The sequence below is a fragment of the Pan troglodytes genome, chromosome 5 (genome assembly GCF_028858775.2).
Source record: "Pan troglodytes isolate AG18354 chromosome 5, NHGRI_mPanTro3-v2.0_pri, whole genome shotgun sequence".
Taxonomy (NCBI): domain Eukaryota; kingdom Metazoa; phylum Chordata; class Mammalia; order Primates; family Hominidae; genus Pan; species Pan troglodytes.
In genome coordinates, this window is record NC_072403.2 from 94,860,551 (window position 1) to 94,872,537 (window position 11,987).

An 11,987-nucleotide genomic window follows, 5' to 3' on the forward strand; every position below is an offset into this window, starting at 1 on the left:
AACCTTAATAGCAACAACTACATATTTAGCTTCAGGCTCTTTCAAATACGAAACTATTCCTGCATAATATGGCAAATGTATTGGAACCTATCACTTCCCTAACACTGGAGTAGCATTTCAAGAATCATGATCTAGGCATAAGAAATATAACTTCAAAACTGCCATTTTTATGTGATGAAAAGGTAGGTTACAAATTAAAAAAATTTTAAAAACCTGCCATCTCCAGTTATGGGAAAATCATGACCTGTCGCCTAATTTGGGTAGTGATGCTTCCTAATACTGCCTCTCCCTGTGGAGGTGAGATTAGCCAGAATTCTCCTCCAACCTACACTGCTGAAGCCATTGGGAGAGGGGAGAGGAAGCACAAAGAAATATTGGAACTTGAGTGGAGAACTCAGGAGAATTTGTTCTGGCTGACAGCTGAGGAAAATAGCTATGGGGTGGGAGTGGCACAGGTACATGCTATTTCAGAACAAGTGGTCAGGTGGATTTTGTAATTATTAAACATATTTAAAGAAATATAGTTCCATTATTTTCAGGTACACACTACCAGCAGGTAAGGTGAGGAAGTATAATTTAGACAGTTTCTCAAGGGAATTGCCTTAAAGAAATTCTGAGTCACTTGTAATTAACAAATCAATTTGAGGATAAATGGGCATTTCTGAAGTGCTTGAAGGTATTTAAAAGATTTTGTTCTCCTCTGAATATAAGCAACTGCCTATAATTTGGTTTATAGCATGGCTTTCTGTATCGCTTTCCAGCAATGGCTTCAACTTGACCTAATGACCACAGGAGGACGCTAACCATGAGCTTCATTTCAGCCACAAATTGCGCTGACATCAAGGCACTTTCTCCCAGAGTTCCTTTAAAACCTTGAGGTCTACATTTTCCTTGGCTATGGCTCAAAACAGAAGTAACTCTTATCACCTGTGTCCTCCACCCACGTCCCGGTTTTGCTCTGTGCTTCCTCTCCCCACCCTCAGGTTTCACCGCTTCCCTCCTTCCCAGAGATTTTCACTGAAACATGATAAACAAGCTCCCCCGCACCCTTCAGCTCCTCACAGAAAGCTCCTTCCCCCTCCCTGCCTCACTGCCCTGGTTAAAACCCGCCTCGCCTAAAATGGCTGCTCCTTACCATTGACAGGCTTCAGGAGACAGTTCCAGCTCATTTTCTTACTCTGCGCCTGGGGGTTGGGAATTGGAGTCGGCATTAAAAAAAAAAAAAAATCATACATGTCACTTCCAGACCACTGGGTTTTGTTGTATTGTACAAAAATCCCCATTCCATTTAGGACACTGTCATTTGGCTATATGACTTTTTTTTTTCTTTTTTTCTTTTTTTTTTGAGACGGAGTCTCCCTCTGTTACCCAGGCTGGACTGCAGTGGCGCGATCTCGGCTCACTGCAAGCTCCGCCTCCAGGGTTCAAGCAATTCTCCTGCCTCAGCCTCCCAAGTAGCTGGGATTACAGGCGCCTACCATCACGCCCGGCTAATATTTGTTTTTTTTTGTTTGTTTGTTTTTTTCAGTAGAGACGGGGTTTCGAGACCCTGACCTCAGGTGATCCGCCCGCCTCGGCCTCCAGAAGTGCTGGGATTACAGGCATGAGCCACCGCGCCCGGCCATATGACTTCTTACTCCACTCATCTCCGTCAGCTCTGACCTCCAGTGACTCCACCTCATTCTGAACTGTTCATTGACCTGCTCGAATTTTTCCTCAACTCTGAATTCCGCTGCCATCCTGTGAGACTTCATGCAGATGACCATTCAGGGCCTAACCTAATGGTTCTTCACAGTTCCACTGATTGTAGCTTTTTGTCATTCCATCTATCCCTTCCCCTAATCACACTGGGGCACTTGTCATTGCTCAGAATTGCTCCTATTTTGAAAATTCATTCTCTATATTCTCTAACCTTCTGGCTCTGCCTTTCTTTACTCCTGCTATAGCAGTTCAGAAATCTCAGCCCCTAACGCTTTTCTCTTCCAATTTACCAGTCCTTAATGTGTTCATTGTCTTTCCTGCCTAAAGCCTCAAGACACATGTTCCATCACTACCCCCTTACCTTCCTTTGTATTCTTTATTACAGTGATAACTATCAAAAGTCATACTGTTTTGTTTTCTTATGACTCTTCTACTAGAGCGTAACCTCCTTAAGGGCAGGAACTCCAATTCACTGCTGCAATCCCAGGGTTTAATAGAGTGAGCCTCTCATGAACCTCATACACTGCACAGATTCATTAAATATCTGTGAAAGGAAGAAAGAAAGGCTATAATTGTTTCTTCACGTCAGAGACTGAGAACCCCTTATTTAGTCCAATAAGTTTTAATTTGAAACAACTTTTCAGAAATGTGTATAATGATTCAGTAAATCTAAAAATATATTATTCAACATTAGAGGGGTTGACTTAATGCTTACTGGTACATCTATGTAAGAAAATACCAAGCAGTTAATGAAAAGATGCTCTAGAAGAATATCTAACAGTGTGAGAAAAGTTTGCAATATATCATTAAGAATGAAAAGCAAGTTGCAGTGCAGTATATACATACAGTACAATCTCATGTTGATAAAATATATAGGCATAAAAAAGACTGGAAAGAAAATCTATGTGATATTTGAGTTTGGTGATAAGTTTTTAGATATAATACCAAAATTACAATCTATAAAAGAAAAATAATTGTTGGACTGTATTAAAATTTAAAAATTCTGCTCTGTCAAAAACAGTTATGAGAATCAAAACGTAAGCCACAAACAGTAAGAAAATATTTTCAAAACATATCTGATAAAGGACTTGTATCTAAAATATGCAGATGTCTTAAAACTCAAGAAAAAAACTCACTGAAACATGAACAAAATTTCTCAACAGATGCCTCACCAAACAAAATATACAAATGGCGAAAAAAAAGCATATGTAAAGATGCTCAACATTAGCTGTCATGAACTGCAAATTAAAATAACAATGAATGGCCAGGTGTGGTGGCTCACACCTGTAATCCCAGCACTTTGGGAGGCCAAGGTGGGCAGATTACTTGAGGTCAGGAGTTCAAGACCAGCCTGACCAACATGGTGAAACCCTGTCTCTACCAAAAAATACAAAAATCAGCCGGGTGTGGTGGCACAAACCTGTAGTTCCTCTGGAGGCTGAGGCACGAGAATCACTTGAACCTGGGAGGTGGAGATTGCAGTAAGCTGAGATTGTGCCATTGCACTCCAACCTGGGCAACAGAGTGAGAACTTGTCCCAAAAAAAAAAAAAATACAAATACAACTCTACAGTTGTTAGAATGGCTAAAATCCAAAAAGCTAATCACATTAATTGCTGCTGAGGATGTGGAGCAGCAAAAACTCTTTTATTGCTGGTGGGAATACAAAACGGGATGGTCATTTAGAAGCAGAAAGGAGAGGAAGCAAGAATGATAACTATGGTACTGAATCAGGGTTTGGCCATTTCTAATTTTTTTAATTTTAATTATTTTTAAGAGACAGGCTGGAGTACAGTGGCACGATCGATCACAGTTTACTGTAGCCTCAAGCTCCTGTGTTCAAGCCGTCCTCCCACCTCAGACTCTTGAGTAGCAGGGAATACAGGTGCGCGCATCACCATGCTTGGTTAATTTTTAAATTTTTTGTAGAGATGAGGTCTCTTTTTTGCCCCGGCTGGTCTGGAACTCCTGGCTTCAAGTGATCCGCCTACCTTCAACCTTCCAAAGTGCTGGGATTACAGGCATGAGGCACCACATCTGGCCGAGTTTAGCAGTTTCTTACATAGTCATTCCATATAATCCAACAATTGCACTTCTAGGTACATATCCAAAAGATTTTAAAACTTATATTCACGCAAAAACCTACATGTGAATGTTTCTAGCAAGTTTAAATTGAAAATTGAAAGCAACCAATTTGTCCTTCAACAGACGAATGAATAAACAGTGGTACAATTATTCAATGGTAAAAATGTAGAATATTATTCAGTGACAAAAAGAAGTGAGCTATCAAGCCATAGTAAGACATGGATAAATCTTAAACACATATTGCTAAGTGAAAAAAGTCAGTCTGAACAGACTACATACTGTATTATGCCAATTATATGACATTCTGAAAAAGGCAAAACAATTTTAGAATAGTTAACAGGGTTTCAAGGAGAGGAGCAGGGGTTGAAAAGGTGCAGCACAGTATTTTTAAGGCAGTGAAACTATTCCGTATGATGCTGTAATGGTGGGTACATCTCTTTATATATTTGACAAAACCCATGGAACTTTACAACACAAAGAGTGAACCTCAATGGGTGAAAATTTTTAAAAAAGCATTTAGGAGTTCAGGGGATCTTAGCATGTGATCCTGGAATGCAGAATGTGACCAAAGAATTTAACTTATTACAAATGTATGAAATAATTTCAGTGAAATGGGTAGGGGAGAAAAGGTACTAATAAGTAAGTTCAGAAGTGAGTGAATACAGGAAGACTAAAGCCAAAATAAATTGCATATAACTACTGTACTCCAGCTAATAAAGTTGTTTCCATGGGAATACAGGTTAACAATTCTGATTCTGCTATACATGTATACTGGGATTAAAGCATATGTAAATGGATGGCAGATGGTAGGAGCCACGTTTTTCACTGTTGGAGTAGGAGGTTTTTGACAAGCAAAAAGAGGAAGCTAGAATGATCACTATGGTAATGAATTAGAGTTGGAGAAATCAGTATGAACTCATGTTTTAGCTTAAAATAAGTATAGATGGTTACATATAGAAATATTTTATATATATATATACACAAGTTGATATATACATATATATGTTTTCTTGCTCTCTTCTGCTTAAAGGACCTAGAAGAAATGGCGCCCCCATATTAATAAACACCCCTAATGCCCAGATCTTGCTTTCTAATGCCATTCTTTCATTAAAAGACAAAAGCTCAGTAAAGATATGGCCAATTCTAGGCCTGGGGTCTTGAATATGACCCATTGAAGATGAGTAAGTGCAGTACCAGAAAGTAAAAAATTACTCCAAAAAAAAAATCCCCCAAAACAAACCCACGGTTATAGTGGTATTTCAAAGGGCAAGCATACAGGAGCCAATCGAAAGAGCTCTCGATGGCAAAAGTTGGGACAATTTGAGCAAGAAAACAAGTAAAATAGTATTAGATTACAACCCAAGGTATAAAATCTATATCCATGAGTCCATACTGATATAAATAAATGTCTGAATAAATAAATAAATAAATAATAAATGGAGGAAGCAAATCTCCCATGCAAAAGAATCTCAAATAATGTATATAGATACTTCACCCTCAAGGTGGTAGAGCGTAACTCCCCATTCCATAAGTTTGGGCTGTACATAGTGACTTCCTTCCAAAGAGTACAGTATGGGGTGGGTTAGGAGTAACTTTACAATGAAGAAATCTGACAAACATTACCTCATCCTGGTGATCAAGGTTAACTTGAACAGTAATAAGTCATATGTATAGTATGTTTCCCTGGATACAATGTGGTCAGCATGGCATTTTACCTTTGTGGCTTTGTGGTCTTCCTTCCAAAAACACATAACCTCAGTCTAATCATGACAAAAATGTCAGACAAATCCCAATTAAAATACATTCTACAAAATTCCTGACCAGTACTCCTCAGAACTATCAAGGTCATCAAAAACAAGCCAAGTATTAGAAACTGTCAAGCCAAGAATGGCCTTAGGAGGCATGAAAGCTAAAGGTAATGTGGCATCCTGGATGGGATTGTGGAACACAGAAAGAACATCAGGTAAATACTAAAGACATATGAACAAAATGTTATTTAGTTATTAATTATGTATTAATATCAATTCATTAACTGTAACATATATGCCGTGCTAACATAAGATGTTAAAATAGGAAAAACTGGGTATAAAGTATATGGAAATCTTTATACTGTATTTGCAACCTTTTTGTAAATCTAGAACTATTCTTTTTTAAAAATGTATATATTTAAAAAGAAGAAAAAACTAGAAAGATATGCCTCAAAACCCTATTAGTAGTTGTGTTTTAGTGGCAGGATTACAAATAGTTTTTCCTTTTTGCTTATCTATATTTTTAAAATGATATCACTGAATTTTGATTTTTAGCTCTTGAAGGTTTGATATTAACCTAACAGTCCCAGCATTTGGTCTCTGGCCTCTTCAGATAGGTAGCATTTTGGCCCTTGGCAAGCAAATGACACCTGTTACCACCTCTAGGGGAGGAGTCCACTGTAGGGAGGACAGCAAAGAGCATGACAATGCCTACCACCAGGAGCAGCAGTCCCAGGATGTCACCTCACTGCATCAAGTCACCAAGAAAGCATCACCAAGAAAGACATGATTCACACAGGCGCTGAATGGAAAAACACTTTCCTCTTATAGAGAAGAAGCAGAGCAAGATCGGCTTCAAATAGGTGCCATGAACAGCAGGTCTTGCCCCACAGCCAACACAGGGAGATGGTCTGCATGGGCCCCTCTTGTGCTATAGGCAAAGGACTCTATCTCTTCCTCTGCAAGGAACAGAAATAGCAGTGCCATTGACCAGGTGTCATAGGATGAGCACACTTTACACGGAAGAAAAAAGTATACATTGAACCTGGAGCAGAAAAAGATACTCCCAAACAAGATGATATGCCCAGCACAGGCTGTGAGGGCTCCTTACCTCCATGTAGGAAAATGTTTCAGGACTGAGGCACTCTTTTATGCAGCCATGCAAGGGTCAGTATCCTGTGCATGACTGCTTTTTCCAACAGCCTTCATTCATAGGAATATACACTAGACACTGTAATCTCCTTTTGAAAAAGGAAGTAAAGGAAATGTAATTATCTCATAGTGGGTGATAAAAGTAAGTCATTATAAATACTAGGGGAATACAGTTAACCACTAGTAGTAGAGGAATCATTACTTTTGCAAATTAAGCTTTAAAAATCATGCCAGAAAGGTAGCTACAAAACTCATAATGCTTAGTAGAAATAAAATCTCAAGATCTCCAGAAAATCTCTGCATATGTTACAGAAGTCAGAGAGACCAACAGGGCAGAAATTCTTTCACAGAGAATGATAATATCTCTGAGGGCATATGAGAAGACATCAGCTCTACCCTCGGCTAATACATGAATCCTTCTGAAACTTGCCTTCCACATCTTCCTGAAGTGTCAAACTTCAGTGACGGCAAGTGTATGCCACTAAGTTGACTGGTTTCATTTTCAGGTAGATTCCAAAATCAAGTTATACAAATTAAGACTAAAATACTCCATGATAATTTGCATTTTTGTAAACAAATGGTTAATCAATAATAACTGTGAATTGAGGAGATGAATATTACCTATAAATGATGGGTGCCTTCTTGTTACTTAAAAGGGCGGTATAGAGTATAGAAGTTAAAGCATAAGTTCATGCTCAATGTTGGGCAATTATTTCACCTCTCAGAGCCTCATTTTCTGCTCTTTTAAAATGGAGATATTTATAGTCTGTACCTCATAGAGTCATTGTAGGGGTTAAATGAATTAATACGTGTCGAGTGCTTAGGATGCTATCTGACACACAGCAAGTTCTATATGAAAGTTAGCTGTTGGCTGGGTATGGTGGCTCGTGTCTGTAATCTCAGCACTTTGGGAGGACAAGGGGGGTGAATCGCTTGAAGCCAGGAGTTAGAGACCAGTCTGGCCAACATGGTGAAACCCCATCTCTACTAAAAACACAAAAATGAGCCGGACATAATTGGTGCGTGCCTGTAATTCCAGCTCCTCTGGAAGCTGAGGCAGGAGAATTGCTTGAACTCTGGAGGCTGAGGCTGCAGTGAGCCGAGATGATGCCACTGCCCTCCAGCCTGGGTGACAGAGCGAGACCTTCTCTTGAAAAAAAGTTAGCTGTTACATTAAGTAAAGGCAGTTAGTGGTTTTTAGCCATCTCTTTTTTACTCTGTCACATTCCACTCAGATCTAACAGTTTTGATTTGTATTTCCTAATGAGTAATTCATTATGCTATATTGGATATCACATTCACCCCCTTCACCCCTGACAACCTCTAACTCCTTCATGGCACAGCCATTCTCTGAGTTACCCAGAAGCAAAGCCTATTGATTCTTCCCTTTCTCACTTCTCTTGCAATTGGAGTTGCTACATTCTGAAATCTAACTTTGGTTATGGTTCTTGCGTTTTTCCCCATTGCCATCACTAACACTGAGCTTAAGCCCTTGTCAATTAATAATCTATTAACTTGGCTATTCTGCTTTCTTCATCCACCCCCATTTGTTTATACCCTGATGCCAGGTTAAATTTTATTTTTATTTTAATCACAGCTTTGTTGAGATATTCACATTCCATAAGGCTAAAACTTTTGAAGCATATCATGCAATGGTTGTTAGTATTCACAGACTTGTGCAACCTTCACCATTATCTACTTACAGAATATTTTCATTACCCTAAAAAGAAAGCTCAGACACATAAGCAGTCACTCCTCATTTTCCCTTTCCCCCAGCCACACAATCCCTAATCTACTTTCTATTTCTATGAAGTTGCCTAATCTGGATATTTCATATAAATGAAATCATATAATATGTAAACTTTGTGTCTGTTTTTTTTTCAGTTAGCATAAAGTTTTCAAGGTTCATCCATATCATGGCATATATCAATACTTCATTCCTTTTTGTCACCAAATGCTATTCCATGATATGAATATAATCACATAGCATTTATCCATTCATCAATTGATGGACATTTGGGTTGTTTCCATATTTTGCTATTGTCAATAATATTGCTACGAGCATTTGTGTACAAGCTTTTGGATGAACATCTGTTTTCAATTCTCATGGGTATATATCTAGGAGTAGAATTGCTGGATTATATGGTAACTCTTATGTCGACCTTTTTGAGGCACTTCCACTGTTTTTGAATGCAGCTGCATTATTTTACATTCCCACCAAAATATATGAGGGCTCTACCTTCTCTGTCCTCATCAACACTTGTTATTATCCATCTTTTTATTATAGCCATCCTAGTGGATATGAAGTGTTATCTAACAGTTTTGATTTGTATTTCCCTAATGAGAAATTCATTGTGCTATATTGGACATTATTTTTTGTATATATTTTTGTAGAAATATCTATTCAAATCCTTTCCCATTTTTAAATGGAGCTATTTATCATTTTATTGTTGAATTGTGATAGTTCATTGCATATTCTTGGTTCTAAAGAGTTTCTTATTGAATATATAATTTGCAAGACTATTCTCCCATTCTGTGGAGGCTGTCCTTTCGCTTTCTTCATATTGTCCTTTAAAGCACTAAAGTTTTAATTTTGATACATCGCCATTTATCTAAATTTTCTTTGGTTGCTTGTGCTTTTGCTGTTACAGCTGTGAAATTATTGCCTATGCAAGGTTAAGAGGACTTGCTCCTTTGTTTTATTCTGAGATTTTTTTAAAAGCTTTAGCTCTTACATTTGGTCTGTGACCAATTTTGAGTTAATTTTTGTGTGTTGTGGGAGGTAAGGGTCTAGCTTCATTCTTGTGCATGTGAGTATTCAGTTGTCCCAGTACTATTTGTTGAAAATACTATTCTTAAATGGATCAGTTCAGCAAAAGGATATAACAATTTAAAATTGCACCCCACAATGCACTCAACATCCAAGCACCCCAGAAATACAGCAAATATTATTAGATGTAAAGGGAGAAATAGACTCCAATACAATAATAGTTGGAGACCTCAACACCCCATTCTAAGTATTAGATCATCTAGACAGAAAATAACAAGAAATTAGGGATTTACACTACACTTTAGACCAAATGGACCTGATAGAAATGTACAGAACATTTAATCTGATAGCTTCAGAATATACATTCTTCTCCCCAGCACATGGAACATTCTCCAGGATATACCATATTTTAGGCCACAGAAAAGTCTCAAAAAGTTTTTTAAATTTGAAATCATATTATTTTCTCAGACCAAAATGGAATAAAACTAGAAATCAATAACAAGAGGAAAATGGGAAACTGTAAATACAACATGCTCCTGATCATTGGGTCAATGAAGAAATTAAGAAGAAAATAAAAACATTTCTTGAAACAAATGAAAATGGAAACACAACATATTAAAACCTGTTGGATACATAAAAAGCTGTGTTGAGAGAAGTTTATAGCAATAAACACCTACATCAATAAAATTCAAGGACGAACATAATAAGACCCCATCTTTAAAAAATTTTTTTTGTTTTAATTTTTTAAAAAATACTTTAGATCAAGATGGCTGAATAAAAGCCTTCACCAATTGTCCTCCTTCAGGAACACTAAATTGAACTATTCACATGAAAACACTTTCATAGGAATCGAAATTTACCTTGGTGTCAGCTCAGCCACAGTGGGATAGAGTATCAACTGGGCAGTTGGGGTCCCCAATTCCAGGCCTTGGCTCTTACACAGCATTTCTGGACTTGCCCTGGGCCAGAGGGAAGCCCACCGCTCTGAAAGGAGAGACCCAGGCCTCGTAGCAATCACCACAAGCTGACCAAAAACCTCTTGAGCCTTGAATGAACATCAGTGGTAGCCAGACAGCTCTGGCCATGTGGCTGGGGTGGTGGGAGCCTTTGGGAGAGACTCCTCTACTTGTAAAATGGGGAGGAAAGAGGGAAAGGACTTTGTCTTGTGGCTTGGGTGCCAGCTCAGAAGCAGTAGAATGGAGCACCAGGTAGATTCCTAAGGTTTCCCACTCAAGGCAGTGGCCCCCAGATGGCATCTGTGAACCTACCTGGGAACTATGGGAACTTGCCACCCTGAAAGCAAGGACATAAGCCTGGCTGGATTTACCACCTGCTGATTGTAGAGCCCTAGGGCCTTGAGCTATCGTAGGAAGTAGCCAGGCACTAGTTACTGTGGGCCTTGGGGGAGACCCAGTGCTGTGCTGGCTTCTGTGCTTCTGTTCTGTGTAACCCCTCCCCTAGATCCAGACAGCTCAGAATAAACAGTGGGACTCTGTTTGGGAGAAATAAAGGGAGGAGAACAAGAGTCCCCACCTGGTAATCCAGGGAATTCTTCCAGATCTTATCCAAGACCACCAAGGTAGTACCTTGGTACAAGTTTGCAAGAGCCACAATGTTACTGGGCTTGGAGTATCCTATAATGCAGATATAGCTGCAGTGACCAAAAACTTACATAATAACACGCAAGTCCCTTCAGTGCCTGGAAAGCCTTCCCAAAAAGAATGGTACAAACAAGCACAGACTGTGAAGACTACAGTAAATATCTAACTCTTCAATGCCCAGACACCAACAAACATCCCCAAGCATCAAGACTATCAAGACCATGACCTCACCAAACAAATAAAAAAGGCACCAGAGACCAATACTGGAGAAACAAACATATGTGACCTTTCAGAGAATCCAGAACAGCCACATAGAGAAAATTCAATGAAATTCAATATAACACACAGAAGAAATTCAGAATCCTATCAGATAAATTTAACCAAGAGGTTGAAATAATTACAAAGAATCAAACGGAAATTCCAGAGCTGAAAAATGCAATTGGCATAATGAAGAATGCATCAGAGTCTCTTAATAGTAGAATTGATCAAGCAGAAGAGAGAATTAGTGAGCTTGAAGACAGGCTGTTTGAAAATACACAGAGGAAACCAAAGAAAAAAGAATTATGAAAGAATGAAGCATGCATATGAGATCCTAGAAAATAGCCTCAAAAGGGCAAATCTAAGAGTTATTAGCCTTAAAGAGGAAAGGGTGGTAGGACATTTATTCACTGGGATAATAAGAGAGAACTTCATAAACCTAGAGAAAGATATCAATATCCTAGTACAAGAAGGTTATCAAACACCAAGCAGATTTAACCCAAATAAGACTACCTCAAGACATTTAATAATTAAACTCCCAAAGGTCAAGGATAAAGAAAGGAGCCTAAAAGCACCAAGAGAAAAGTAACAAATAACATACAATGGATCTCTAATACATCTGGCAGCAGACTTCTCAGTGGAAACCTTACAATCCAGGAGAGAGTGGTATGAC

At 38.6% G+C, this 11,987-nt stretch overlaps 1 long non-coding RNA gene across 2 annotated transcripts in view; it reads right to left on the reverse strand.

Annotated features, from left to right (window-relative positions):
- LOC134810326 (uncharacterized) overlaps window positions 1-1,337 on the reverse strand; it is a 139,417-nt gene extending 138,080 nt beyond the window's left edge. For both annotated transcript variants that reach the window (XR_010158085.1, XR_010158084.1), the window contains exon 1: window positions 1,136-1,337. This is a non-coding gene — a long non-coding RNA (uncharacterized LOC134810326). The remainder of the gene's footprint in view (window positions 1-1,135) is intronic.
- Window positions 1,338-11,987: the final 10,650 nt, after the last annotated feature.